Source organism: Portunus trituberculatus, chromosome 50, assembly GCF_017591435.1.
Source record: "Portunus trituberculatus isolate SZX2019 chromosome 50, ASM1759143v1, whole genome shotgun sequence".
NCBI classification, from domain to species: domain Eukaryota; kingdom Metazoa; phylum Arthropoda; class Malacostraca; order Decapoda; family Portunidae; genus Portunus; species Portunus trituberculatus.
In genome coordinates, this window is record NC_059304.1 from 14423893 (window position 1) to 14435711 (window position 11819).

Consider the following 11819-nt stretch of genomic DNA (forward strand, 5'->3'; position numbering starts at 1 on the left):
GATCGTATTCTCAAACACTTTTGTGCTTCAGCTCCACTATTTCAAAAGGCTTTATTTTGATTTACATGAGTTTTTAAGGTGGTTTTTTCTTATGGTTCTAGAGGCAGAGTGACAAGATTTCTATGTTATCAAGTGGAGAAAAACTCTTGAAAACCCTGCTAATCATCTCTGTGGCCTTGGAAATTAGGTATAGAGAGAGAGAGAGAGAGAGAGAGAGAGAGAGAGAGAGAGAGAGAGAGAGAGAGAGAGCTTAAAAGGGATGAAAGAAAAGAAAGTAATGATGAAGAAGCACACAACCCTCCCCTCTCCCTTTCAACCTTCCCTGTCTGCCACCCCCTCCCTCTCCTCGGCTTGTGGTGCATCGAACACTAAATCAAGTATGGTAAACACGCCCCGACACTTGGCCACGACGATGCCTTAATGGGCTGGTATGGACACGGCTGGAGGACTAGACTCTTTTCCTATAGGTGAGCCAGCTAAGAGGGACAGGTGCACGAGGAGGCAGGACGCGGAAAATGGGAAAGGAACGAGAGAGAGGTGAAAAGAAAGGAACATTGGAAAGTAACGAGAATGTATAAAGCAAACATGGGAAAGGAAATAGAGAAAAGAGTAAAAGGAAAGGAACATTTAAGAGTAACGAAGAAGTATACGGGAACATGAAAGAGGAAGGAGAAGAGAAGAAGAAGGAGAGAATGAGGAAGAAAAGATTATGATGTAAAAATTAATGATCAGCTAAAAAAGGACAGGCGAAGGAGGAAGGGAATAAGGGAGGGAGGGAGGGAAGATGGGTGGGAGAAGATGAGAAAGATGAGACTTAAGGAATGAGAGATAACTGAGAGAGATAGGAAACGGAAGGAAAGATTATGATTAGTTAGTGGTCAACAGGTGAGAAGGGCAGGTGAGTGGGGAGAAATGGGAAAAGGGTGGAAGGATGAGGAGATGATAAAACTGGAAATAAAAGCATGAAAAAAGAATATATGAATAAAGTTAGGTTCGTTGGTGAATTTTACATGAAAAAAAAAACAGAACAGAAAGACAAAAAAAAAAAGATTAAGAGAGAGAGAGAGAGAGAGAGAGAGAGAGAGAGAGAGAGAGAGAGAGAGAGAGAGAGAGAGAATAAAGAAAAGCGTCACGCAGTAAGAAGGATAAATGTGCTACATCCTCCAAATTAAAAGAATGCTTTCTCTCTCTCTCTCTCTCTCTCTCTCTCTCTCTCTCTCTCTCAGCGGGCGTACTTGGACTCATTTTCTTGTCCTGTAACGAGAGGGCGAGTACACACACCATTACCTCACCGCAGCACAGAGAGGCGAGACCACAGCCTCTTGCCTCTCCCTCGCTCTCCCTTCCCCTCTCCTTCCTCCCACTCCATCCCTCTCTCCCTCTGCGCCTCTGTCCCTCTGTCTCCCTCTCATCCATTTAAAGAAAGGGAGAGAAAACACTTTTCCTTCAACTGTGAGCGAAAAAAAAGATTGACAGAGAGAGAGAGAGAAAGGGAGAGAGAGAGAGAGGGAGATGGAGAGAGAAAGAGAGGAAGGGAGATTTGTAGCATAACACTCTCACTTCAAACCACTTTCCGTCTACCACACCCACTGGCTTTCTCTCTCTCTTTCTCTTTCTCTCTCTCACTTACTCTCTTTGCCTCCCTCGATGGGCATGTTCTATTTTGTCCGTTTCTCTTTCTCTCTCGGTTGTAAATCTTGTTCCTCGTGACTGGCATTCTGGTGCCCGGGTTGTGGTGAGGAGCCCCGCTTGGTTCCTCTAGTCAATTTGCTGCTACGCTTCACTATTTTGACTTTTTCTTCTCCTATTTTACCTGCTTTCTTTTTTTTCTGAACTGATTCTCGTTGACTTTCTTTTTTTTTTTTTTTTTAGTCAGATGTTTGGTTAAGGTTTAGTTAGTTAGTTAGTTTTTCTGTTATTATTTTTATTTTATTCTCCTTTTTTCTGCTTTCCTTTTTTTTAACTGATTCTCGTTGTCTTTTCGTTTTTTCTTTCTTTTAGTCATATGTTTAGTTAAGGTTTAGTTCATTCTTCTGTTGTTATTTTTATTGATTGATTTAGTTTATTTTTTTGTTTTATTTCATCCTTAATTTGTGTGTGTGTGTGTGTGTGTGTGTGTGTGTGTGTGTGTGTGTTTTGTGGGAGATTTACTCAAATGTTAAGTTAAGGTTCTATTACTTCTTGTCTTGCTATTTTCATGAATTTAGTTTATTTTTTCGTTCTTATTTCCTTCTTATTTCTTTTTTTTTTTTTTTTGTTTAAGGGGATTTACTCAAATATTCAGTTAAGTTTTTGTTAACTCTTCTCTTGCTTTTTTTTTTATTAATTTAGCTTATTTTTCGTTCTTATTTCCTTCTTATTTCATTTTTTCTGCATCATTTTACTAATATTTTTTTTTATAGGTATTTCACGCCATCAATAGAAAAGAAACACACCAGTACATGATTAAGCATCGCCGTATCCTTTACAACTAAGTCATCCCTTTAAACGAACGAACCTTTAAAAAATAAAACACACACACACACACACACACACACACACACACACACACACACACACACACACACACACACACACACACACACACACACACACACACACACACACACATCACCTACACTTCGAAGTCTCGCCGAAGTGTAAACGGGAGGAAAATTTAGATGAAAGCCTTGTTGTTGTCGAGATTTAATTAGGAAAATAAGAGATGTTTAAAAGTTTTCACTGTAGATAGATAGCAGAACCATCATTTATCGCCTCTGATATGTGCAATTGCAAGAACAACATTGACTATCACCACGACTGAGGATATTCGAGGCTAACAACAATAATAAACCTTTAACAGTGCGTGACATGTGCGCTGGAGATGATGAAGTGGATAATGGGGTGATGACCAAGAAAAAATAATGATGATGATGATGATAAGGAAAATAACTTCTCGACAACACAAAACTGTCAATATGAAAAAGAAGCCGACAGTGACGACTGCAACAACAAAATCATCATCAATCAATCAGAACAATAATATAAAAGAGGAGAAAGAGGAGGAGAAGGAGGAAAAAAAAAAGATGAAGAAGAATAAAAGAAAACAAAGTCTCGACATAACATAAATCGTGCCAGTGTCAAAAATAAATAAATACATTGAAGAAAACAAACTGTAGAACAAGAGCGCGAACAAGAAAAGAAGAAGAAGAAGAAGAAGAAGAAGAAGAAGAAGAAGAAGAAGAAGAAGATGAAGAAGAAGAAAGTGATGACAGTGAAACATAACAACACAACAACTACTGAAATTTATCCAAGCCAAGACTATTGTTTACCCTCCTGGCCACACTCAAGGTTCGTATTCTGAAACGCTTTGCTCTCTCACCATCACTGTTTCCCAAAGGCTCCAGTTGAAGATACTCGTCTTTTTAATAATGTTTTTTTTTCTATGGTTCTGATGATGAATTGGCAAGATTTCTAGTTTATTATAAGGAGAAACCGACTTGAAAACCCTGCCAGTATTTTTTTCTTTTTGATGCAAAATGGGAAACTGGCCAAGGGCGACAAAAAAAAAAAAAAGGCTCACTTGGTTGCCAGTTCCCTTAAAGAACATAAGAGTTCTCCAAAAGTTAGAGACAAATGTCTTGAAACGTCCCTCTTAATAGTCAAGTCGTAGGAAGATGGAAATACAGAAGCAGGTAGGGAGTGCCAAAGTTTACCAGAGAAAGGTATGAATGATTGAGAGTACTGGTTAACTCTTGTATTAGGGGGTTGGACAGAATAGGGATGAGAGAAAAAAAGAATGTCTTATGCAGCGTGGTCTCTGTGGCCTAGGAAAATTGTCGTTGTGAGAGAGCAAATCATTTCTGAATACGGACATGATCAGTCCTATTATCTTCCACGTGTTGGGGTGGCTGGAGGTAGAAAGTTTCGTCTCTCACAATGCTGTCCCTCCACTCTTCACTCTAAGGGGCTCACACCTCACTAGTAATGAAGTGGCCGACTCGTATGTAAGTGCCGCCCGGCTCGTCGTGGCTCTGCTTACAATTTATTGCTCATTAAGACCACTGTGCTATTTATTGGAGGACTGTGGTGGTGATGGTGGTGGTGCTGCGTGTGGGTATTGGTGGTGGTGGTGATGGTGGTAATGGTGGTAATGGTGGTTGTGGTGGTGGTGGTGGTGGTGGTGGTGGTGGTGGTGGTCATGGCAACAATATCAACAATAAAAACAACAATGGTAATTGTAATGATAATAAAAACAGTAAGGTGGATCTAATTGTAGGTGTGTAAATTAGATTATGACCTCATGTTGTTGTCTTTTCATTTGTTTATTTATTTACTTATGGATAATGACGTCATCTGCAGCTTAAGTTTCGGTAAGGAGTGTGTGTGTGTGTGTGTGTGTGTGTGTGCGCGCGCGCAGAGACGAGTTTAAATAGTGCTTCATACATATTTTTCCTTAAACCCTTCAATACTGGGACACATTTTTACCTTGAGGTTTGTGTACGATTAGACCATTTTATTACATTAGGAAGGTTCTATGGAGGTCAGAAGATTAGTGGCCAGAGTGTTCACTATTTTTAATACCCTACATAAGTTTCTGAAGCTGCATGTATAAAATCACCAAACAGTAACCGGAATGAATGTGGAAACGCGTCATACTGCTCAAGGGGTTAATGAACTCAAACCTTGAAAAAATATTCATGTTAATCTAATCGTAAAAACTCAAAATAAAATAGTCAGGAGGGAGAAAGGGAGTCTGGAGTCACGGCGGCGTTACAAATAGATTCTTGACAATGAAGTGGAGATCAAGGGACGGGGTAGGAAAGTTTATGTGTGTGGCAGGATCACTCTCACTGATTGGCGATAATTGGGGCAATCCATCCCTCCCCCAGGTGAGCGGCGGCGGTGATTGGGGGCGGCGCGAGGCAGGACAATTAGGAGCCCCTCGTAATGACCGTTCTTCCCGTGGCCTTCGTTAATCCTGTGGTGAGTAGCTTTGATCCCATCGCTAAGCCTGTCTTCCTCTCCGCCCTGTGCCACCTTTTAGCTTTTTTTCCTTCTTCTTTTCCTTTATTTTTTTGTCTTCTTTTATGCCGTTTTCTTTTCTCGTGTTTCTGGTGTTTTGTATCTTTTTCTCTTTTTTTTTTTTGTGTGTTGTTATTCATGTTTTTTTCCCGTTCATTTGTTTTGCCTGCTTTGTTTTTTTTTTTCTTTTATTCTTTTTTTATTTCTCTTCGTAAGTGCGCTTCGAGACGTTTCAAAGGTATATCTTAGCGAGAGTTAATATATTCTCTGTCACTGTCTCTCTCTCTCTCTCTCTCTCTCTCTCTCTCTCTCTCTCTCTCTCTCTCTCTCTCTCTCTCTCTCTCTCTCTCTCTCTCTCTCTCTCTCTCTCCTTAACCTTCCATTTCTCAATTTCGACTGTTTTTGTTTCATCAAGTCTAACAAACGCAGAAGAGGAAGAAAAATTATGATTGACTGAAAATGGCAAAGCTCAACATTTTCATTAACTTGAGAAGGATGGAAAGAAAGGAACAGAGACAACACAGGAATGTAGGAACGAGGAGGAAGAGAAAGAGAGGAAAGAATGTCATGACGGAAGAGGAGAAGGAGGGGAGGAGGAGGAGGAGGAGGAGGAGGAGGAAAAGGGAAGAATGGAAAGAGTAAATAGGATTGAACAAATAGATAAAAGAGAGAAGAACGATAGACTGTGAAAGAAATTTGTGCTTCTGAAGGTTTTTAAAGGACATTCCAGCGTCTGTAAAGGAGAGGAGCGCGGACCTGGTCTCATGTAGTTACCTTTACCTGTTGTGTCTTTACCTGTACCTGTGAATACCTGTAAGTCTCGTACACGACTTCCTCCTTCCCGTATCTCAAAGCTTCATTTCTCACCGCTGTTATTTTCTCCTCGTCTATAAAATGGCTGTTTTATTATCTTTTTTTTCTTATTTTCTTGATTGTCTTCACTTGAGAGTATTTTTATGTTTGGCTCTCTCTCTCTCTCTCTCTCTCTCTCTCTCTCTCTCTCTCTCTCTCTCTCTCTCTCTCTCTCTCTCTCTCTCTCTCTCTGTTTTTCTGTCTGTTTGTGTGTCCAGGGATTGTCTTCTGTGTACTGTCTGTCTGATCGTCTGATTCTCTCTCTCTCTCTCTCTCTCTCTCTCTCTCTCTCTCTCTCTCTCTCTCTCTCTCTCTCTCTCTCTCTCTCACTCATGTCGTAATGGGAGGGAAGTGACACCGTGGCGCCGGCTGCCAGTCCTCTACGCTCCGGCGGCTGCTCGAGGGCCGCCAGGTGACAGGTGAAGTCACGTGGGTGTCAAGGCCGGGAACATCAGCCACACAGCCCCGCCCCACACCGCCCCACCCCATGTCCTGCCCAGCCTTGCCCTGCCCCGTCCCATGCCTCGCCACCCCCGTCATTCTCGTCCTATTTTCTCACATGTCATGGATTGGGAATGTGTCGATGAGAGAAGCTTTTTACAGACTGTTGAATGTATGCACCCGCGCCTGCGCATACGTGTGCTTGCACGCATGCAAGTGCGGCTGCATACAATACACACACACACACACACATTCTTCGATGATTACAATAATGATTATGATGAAAATAATGCAATGCGTGTATTTTTTTTTTTCTCAGGAGTTCCAGATTTGTTATCACTGGCCTGTTAGCTCAGTTGGTTAGAGCGCCGTGCTAATAACGCGGATGTCGTGGGTTCGATCCCCATACGGGCCAAGCGCGGGATGTATGCATTTTTCTTATGTATTCACTTTGTAAAGAAATCATGCATTATCACTACACTCATAAAACAATCCTCAGAAAGATAAAACTAGATATCTTTTCATTCTTGCCTTCATTTTAAACTGGGTGTTAACTATTCCCTCGGTGATCAGGTCCAAAATGTCGCTCTTCACCCATTTGTCTTACTGTCTGATGCACTCGTCCGTCCTGCAGTCAGGTATCCCGTCAGTCAATATGTATTGTATGACTATGAATGGAATATGAGGTAGCTATTTAGTCACTTATATGATCAATCTCTCGCCCGTATTCAGAAGCGCCTTCCCCGATCACTATTCGACAACTTTCCAAGGCTGCAGACACTACCAGCCGGGTTTTCATGATAGTTTCTCCTTTTAATAAACTAGGAATCTTGCTAGTCTATCACAGGAACCATAAAAATACTCTAAAATAACACGAGTATTTTCAACAGGAGCCTTCGGAAAGCAGTGATGGTGAGAGAGCAAAGTGTTTCAAAATACTGGCCTACCTATATCAGGGTGTCAGTGAATTTGCAGTCATCCAGGAAAGCAGGACGAACGGTATGTGGATATTTTCCTCCAAGATGTTCCCTACCAGCCAGTCATCCACCTCATTCGCCCTGTAAGTCACCCAATACGGCCAGTCGGTTAGAAGAGCCATTCATGCAGTTAACGACCCAGTGAATCATTCAGCTAACATCACTCAGTCAGGCAGTCAGCCACACTCGTACACCCAGCTGCCGAACCACTCAAGTCGCAAATCGGTCAGTTAGCCAGCCAGCCATTCATCCGCGCTCTCATTCAACCTTCCAGCCTTATAAAGTCATTCACTTATCCATACAACGACGTCATCTACCCGCACGACCACAGCCCTACACACACACACACACACACACACACATTACTTACATGCTATATCCTCCATAACTTCTCGAAATATCCTGGACAGACGAGTCATAAGTCAGTCACTTCACCGTCTTACTTTTTCAAACATTTCCTCATCATCATAATTCTTCGCCATTCATCTTTCTCCCATTTCCCTCCTTTTGCTCTTGATCAGCGACTCCCTATCTTCCTTCTCTTCCTTCCTTCCTTCCTTCCTGCCCTCCTTCCATCCCCCATTATCTCCCTCGGGCCGCGGCGTGATGATCCATAAAACTAACACGTTACGGCCCTATAATCGTCTCTTCATGGCCAAGTATCGCGCTCGTATCTCAAATGGTTTCCCACTCCGCCCCGCCCAGCCAGCCCCGCCCATCCTCCCTCGACGCTGCCCTCATCTCTGTTCTCTCTGACTGTCTGTGTGTGTATGTTTTGTGTGACTGTTTGTGTGTCTACGTGTGTGTGTGTATTGGTTTGTCTGTGTCTCTCTCTCTCTGGTTTTCTAGTTCTTGGTTTGAGTCTCTCTCTCTCTCTCTCTCTCTCTCTCTCTCTCTCTCTCTCTCTCTCTCTCTCTCTGGGCTCGTGGTCGATGATTTAAAGGTTTTGCAGTAAGTGAATGACTGCGATGGTTTGCTTTTCTCGTCTTTTATGGCCCCTTTTTTTCTCTCTCTCTCTCTCTCTCTCTCTCTCTCTCTCTCTCTCTCTCTCTCTCTCTCTCTCTCTCTCTCTTTTACGCTCTTTTTATAGTTTTTTTTTCTCTCAATCCAAGTTTCAATGACCTTTTCCTCCTTTTCCACCACCACCACCACCACCACCGCCACCTCCTCATCCTCCTCCTCCTCCTCCTCCACCTCCTCCTTCTCCTCCTCCTCCACCTCCTCCTCCTCCTCCTCCTCCTCCTCCTTTTCCTCCTTTACGATTCCTAGAAATTGCAGTGGTGTGGTAGTGAAGGAGATACTGATGGTGTAAAATGTGGTGTTGACTGCCTAAGATGTATAAGAAGTGATGTATTTTAGTGATGACTGTTTATTGTTGTTGTTGTTGTTGCTCCTGGCGTCATTGTCTTCATTTTCTCTTTCTTTTTCTTATTTTTGACTAAGAGTTTAAAGTAGCGAAAAAAAAAACTTAATATCGTTGTTTTTGTTGTTAATAATGATGGTAATGAGGGGAGTGGTGGTGGTGACAAGCTAATAGGAGATAATAGCAGCGGCAGCGGAGACGAGGGGGGTATGGTGATGATAGTTGTAGTGTGGGTGATAATTATAGGACATAACGACAGTAGCGCTGATGGTGGTGGTGATTGCAAGGGTGATGGAGATGGACATGGTATAACAACTTCTCCCTCAGCCACATCAAATCCTCAGTACCATGACGCGTTTATATATTCATTCTACTTGCTATATAACAATTTCACACAGCTTCAGAAACTTATATGGGAATTAGAATAGTGACGACTCTGGCTATTAATCTCCTGACCTCCATAGACCCTTCCTAATGTCAATAAAAATAGTCTAACACCCGAAACTAAAGGTAAAAAAGCGACCCAGTACTGAAAAGGTTAACCCACCCTTGCCTTCCTTCAGCCACTAATACAGCGCCGTGTGTCTCGGCATCGCGTGGGGTTCCTCAGGGTTGGCACGACTCAAGCAGGGGTTTATACACACTCCACTGCCCTCGTCACTAAAGGCACTAGGAGAGTCATGCAACGAGGTCACTGCCTGGTCTCTCTCTCTCTCTCTCTCTCTCTCTCTCTCTCTCTCTCTCTCTCTCTCTCTCTCTCTCTCTGCATGACCCGAAGAGTATAAAGACGAGTAAAAAGGAACATTTATTAGAGAGAGAGAGAGAGAGAGAGAGAGAGAGAGAGAGAGAGAGAGAGAGAGAGAGAGAGAGACTTTCCATTTTACTAAGAAACCTTAAGTCTTTTCTATTTTTCATTTAGAAGGACCGACAAATGTGTAATTGTTTGTGTTGTTTTTCCTTTGGGTTTATTTTATATGTTCTTTGTGGTAAACCCATTCTAGAGGAGAAACTATTGGAGGAAGCCTTTAACCACCACCTCCTCCTCCTCCTCCTCCTCCTCCTCCTCCTCCTCCTCCTCCTCCTCCTTTTGCAAAGAGATTTAGATACTCTCATCGAATGGTCAAACAAGTGGCAAATGAAATCCAATATAGATAAATGCCACGTTTTACACATAGGAAACCAAAATCCTCAGGTGACATACAAGATGAATAATACCCCAATGACGAGTGTGGACAAAGAAAAAGATCTTGGTGTCATTGTTTCAGCAGACCTCAAGCCTAGCAAACACTGTACTGAAGTCGTCAAAACTGCGAATAAATTAGTTGGTTTCATTGGACGATCTTTCACTTTCAAGTCCGAGAAAATAATATTAACATTATATAACTCACTCGTCCGTCCACATCTCGAATACAATGTTCAGTTTTGGTCACCGTATTACAAAAATATATATCGAAAAATTTGAAAAAATACAATGCAGATTAACAAAAAATGAACCCAAGGCCATGTGCGGCGCCCTTTAAAGAGAAGTGCACTTTTACAATGGTTGTACGGAGCTGGGGCCTGATTGACTGCTGCCTCTCTTGAAAGGGCCAGGCAAGGCTGCCGCACCAACTTTTTGACTCCACACTGTCTCTACATACATACTACACTACACTGCATACACGCACAGATAGCCCAGAGTGAACGGTCACTACTACTACTCTCGACCTGTGACGGGCTGTGTTTGGAGAGGGCCTTGTCAACCATTGATCATCATCGGGAACTAAGTACCAGGGATCAATGTTGCAAGGGGTTATCAGCGTACGGTGTCCCTACAGGGAAAGTATGCTATGCTTTCCTCCACAAACACAAGTAGTCAGACGTAGATTACACATTTCCTTTTCACTCTCTACTAAAATTCCATGTGATTTTTTGAAATCATATTGTTTCGCCTTTTTTCCTTCCAGCCTCGGCTGGAGGGAGGGGTAGGTGGGGAGGAGCCTTCTGCTTTGCTGTCCTGTCTCTACCACTGGTAGTTAGTAGATAGTCTCCACAAACAGCCTAGTAAGGACTTAAGGGTCTGTTGCTGTTTGTCTTCCTTTGTATTCCTTTGTATTCCTCTTCCTCCTCCCCCTTTTCCTCCTCCTCCTTTTCCTATTTCTCTTTTTCCACTTCCTTTCCTCCATCTCCATCTCCACATCCTTTCTTCCTCCTCCACTGCCTCCTCATGACCCTGCTCCACCTCCACCACCACCACCATCACCACCACCACCACTACCTCCTCCTCCTCCTCCTCCTCCTCTTGGCTCTGCTCCGGACACGTCTTGCCTGTGGGAAAAATGGAGGACTTTTCTGGTTGCTGATTAGTTGCAAAAGCTGTGTTGTCGTCTGTGTCTGACTCCTGACCTTGTTGGGAGACGAGTCATGACTGTTGTGGATACGGCGGCGTCAGTGTGTGTGTGTGTGTGTGTGTGTGTGTGTGTGTGTGTGTGTGTGTGTGTGTGTGTGTTCTATTGTCCAAGTTACCAAGAATAACTAAAGGTGCACGAGAGAGAGAGAGAGAGAGAGAGAGAGAGAGAGAGAGAGAGAGAGAGAGAGAGAGAGAGAGAGAGAGAGAGAGAGAGAAAGTTGGAGATGTAATGGGAAAGAAGAGACTGGGCGGGGGAGGGTTGGGATTACTAGTTCATTCTCCTCCTCCTCCTCCTCTTCCTCCTCCTTCTCCTCCTCCTCCTCCTCTTCCCCTCTTCCTGTCTCCTTCTCCTCCTTCTCCTCCTCCTCCTCATCTGTCCCCTAAGATCATTGTCCTGCTTCTGAATCACTTCTAAATTTTACCCCAACTACGTAAGCTCGGTCAAGGAGGAGGAGGAGGAGGAGGAGGAGGAGGAGGAGGAGGAGGAGGAAGAGGAGACAAAAAAACAGTGGTGATGACTGTGATGGTAGTGGTGGTGGTGATGGTGGTGGTGTTGGTGGGTAATTCTGATCATTGTGGTGAAAGATGGTATGGGTTGTGGTGAGGATGGTTTGCTGCGGTGGTTATTTTCGGTGTGGTGGTGGTGGAGATGGAGAATAAAAGAAGCAGAAGTGGAGGACTCGAAGATAAAAAAAGGTGGAGGAGATGGAGGAGGTGGAGGTAGAGATGGAGAAGGCAACAGCGGCGCCACACATTGAAACCTCTTATCTCCTAGCCACAATAGCCTGCAAGA

The 11819-nt window shown here is 43.3% G+C and overlaps 1 non-coding gene across 1 annotated transcript; it reads left to right on the forward strand.

Annotated features, from left to right (window-relative positions):
* Positions 1-6638: 6638 nt before the first annotated feature.
* Trnai-aau lies at positions 6639-6712 on the forward strand. The gene has a single exon. It is a non-coding gene; the product is annotated as a tRNA-Ile (tRNA).
* Positions 6713-11819: the final 5107 nt, after the last annotated feature.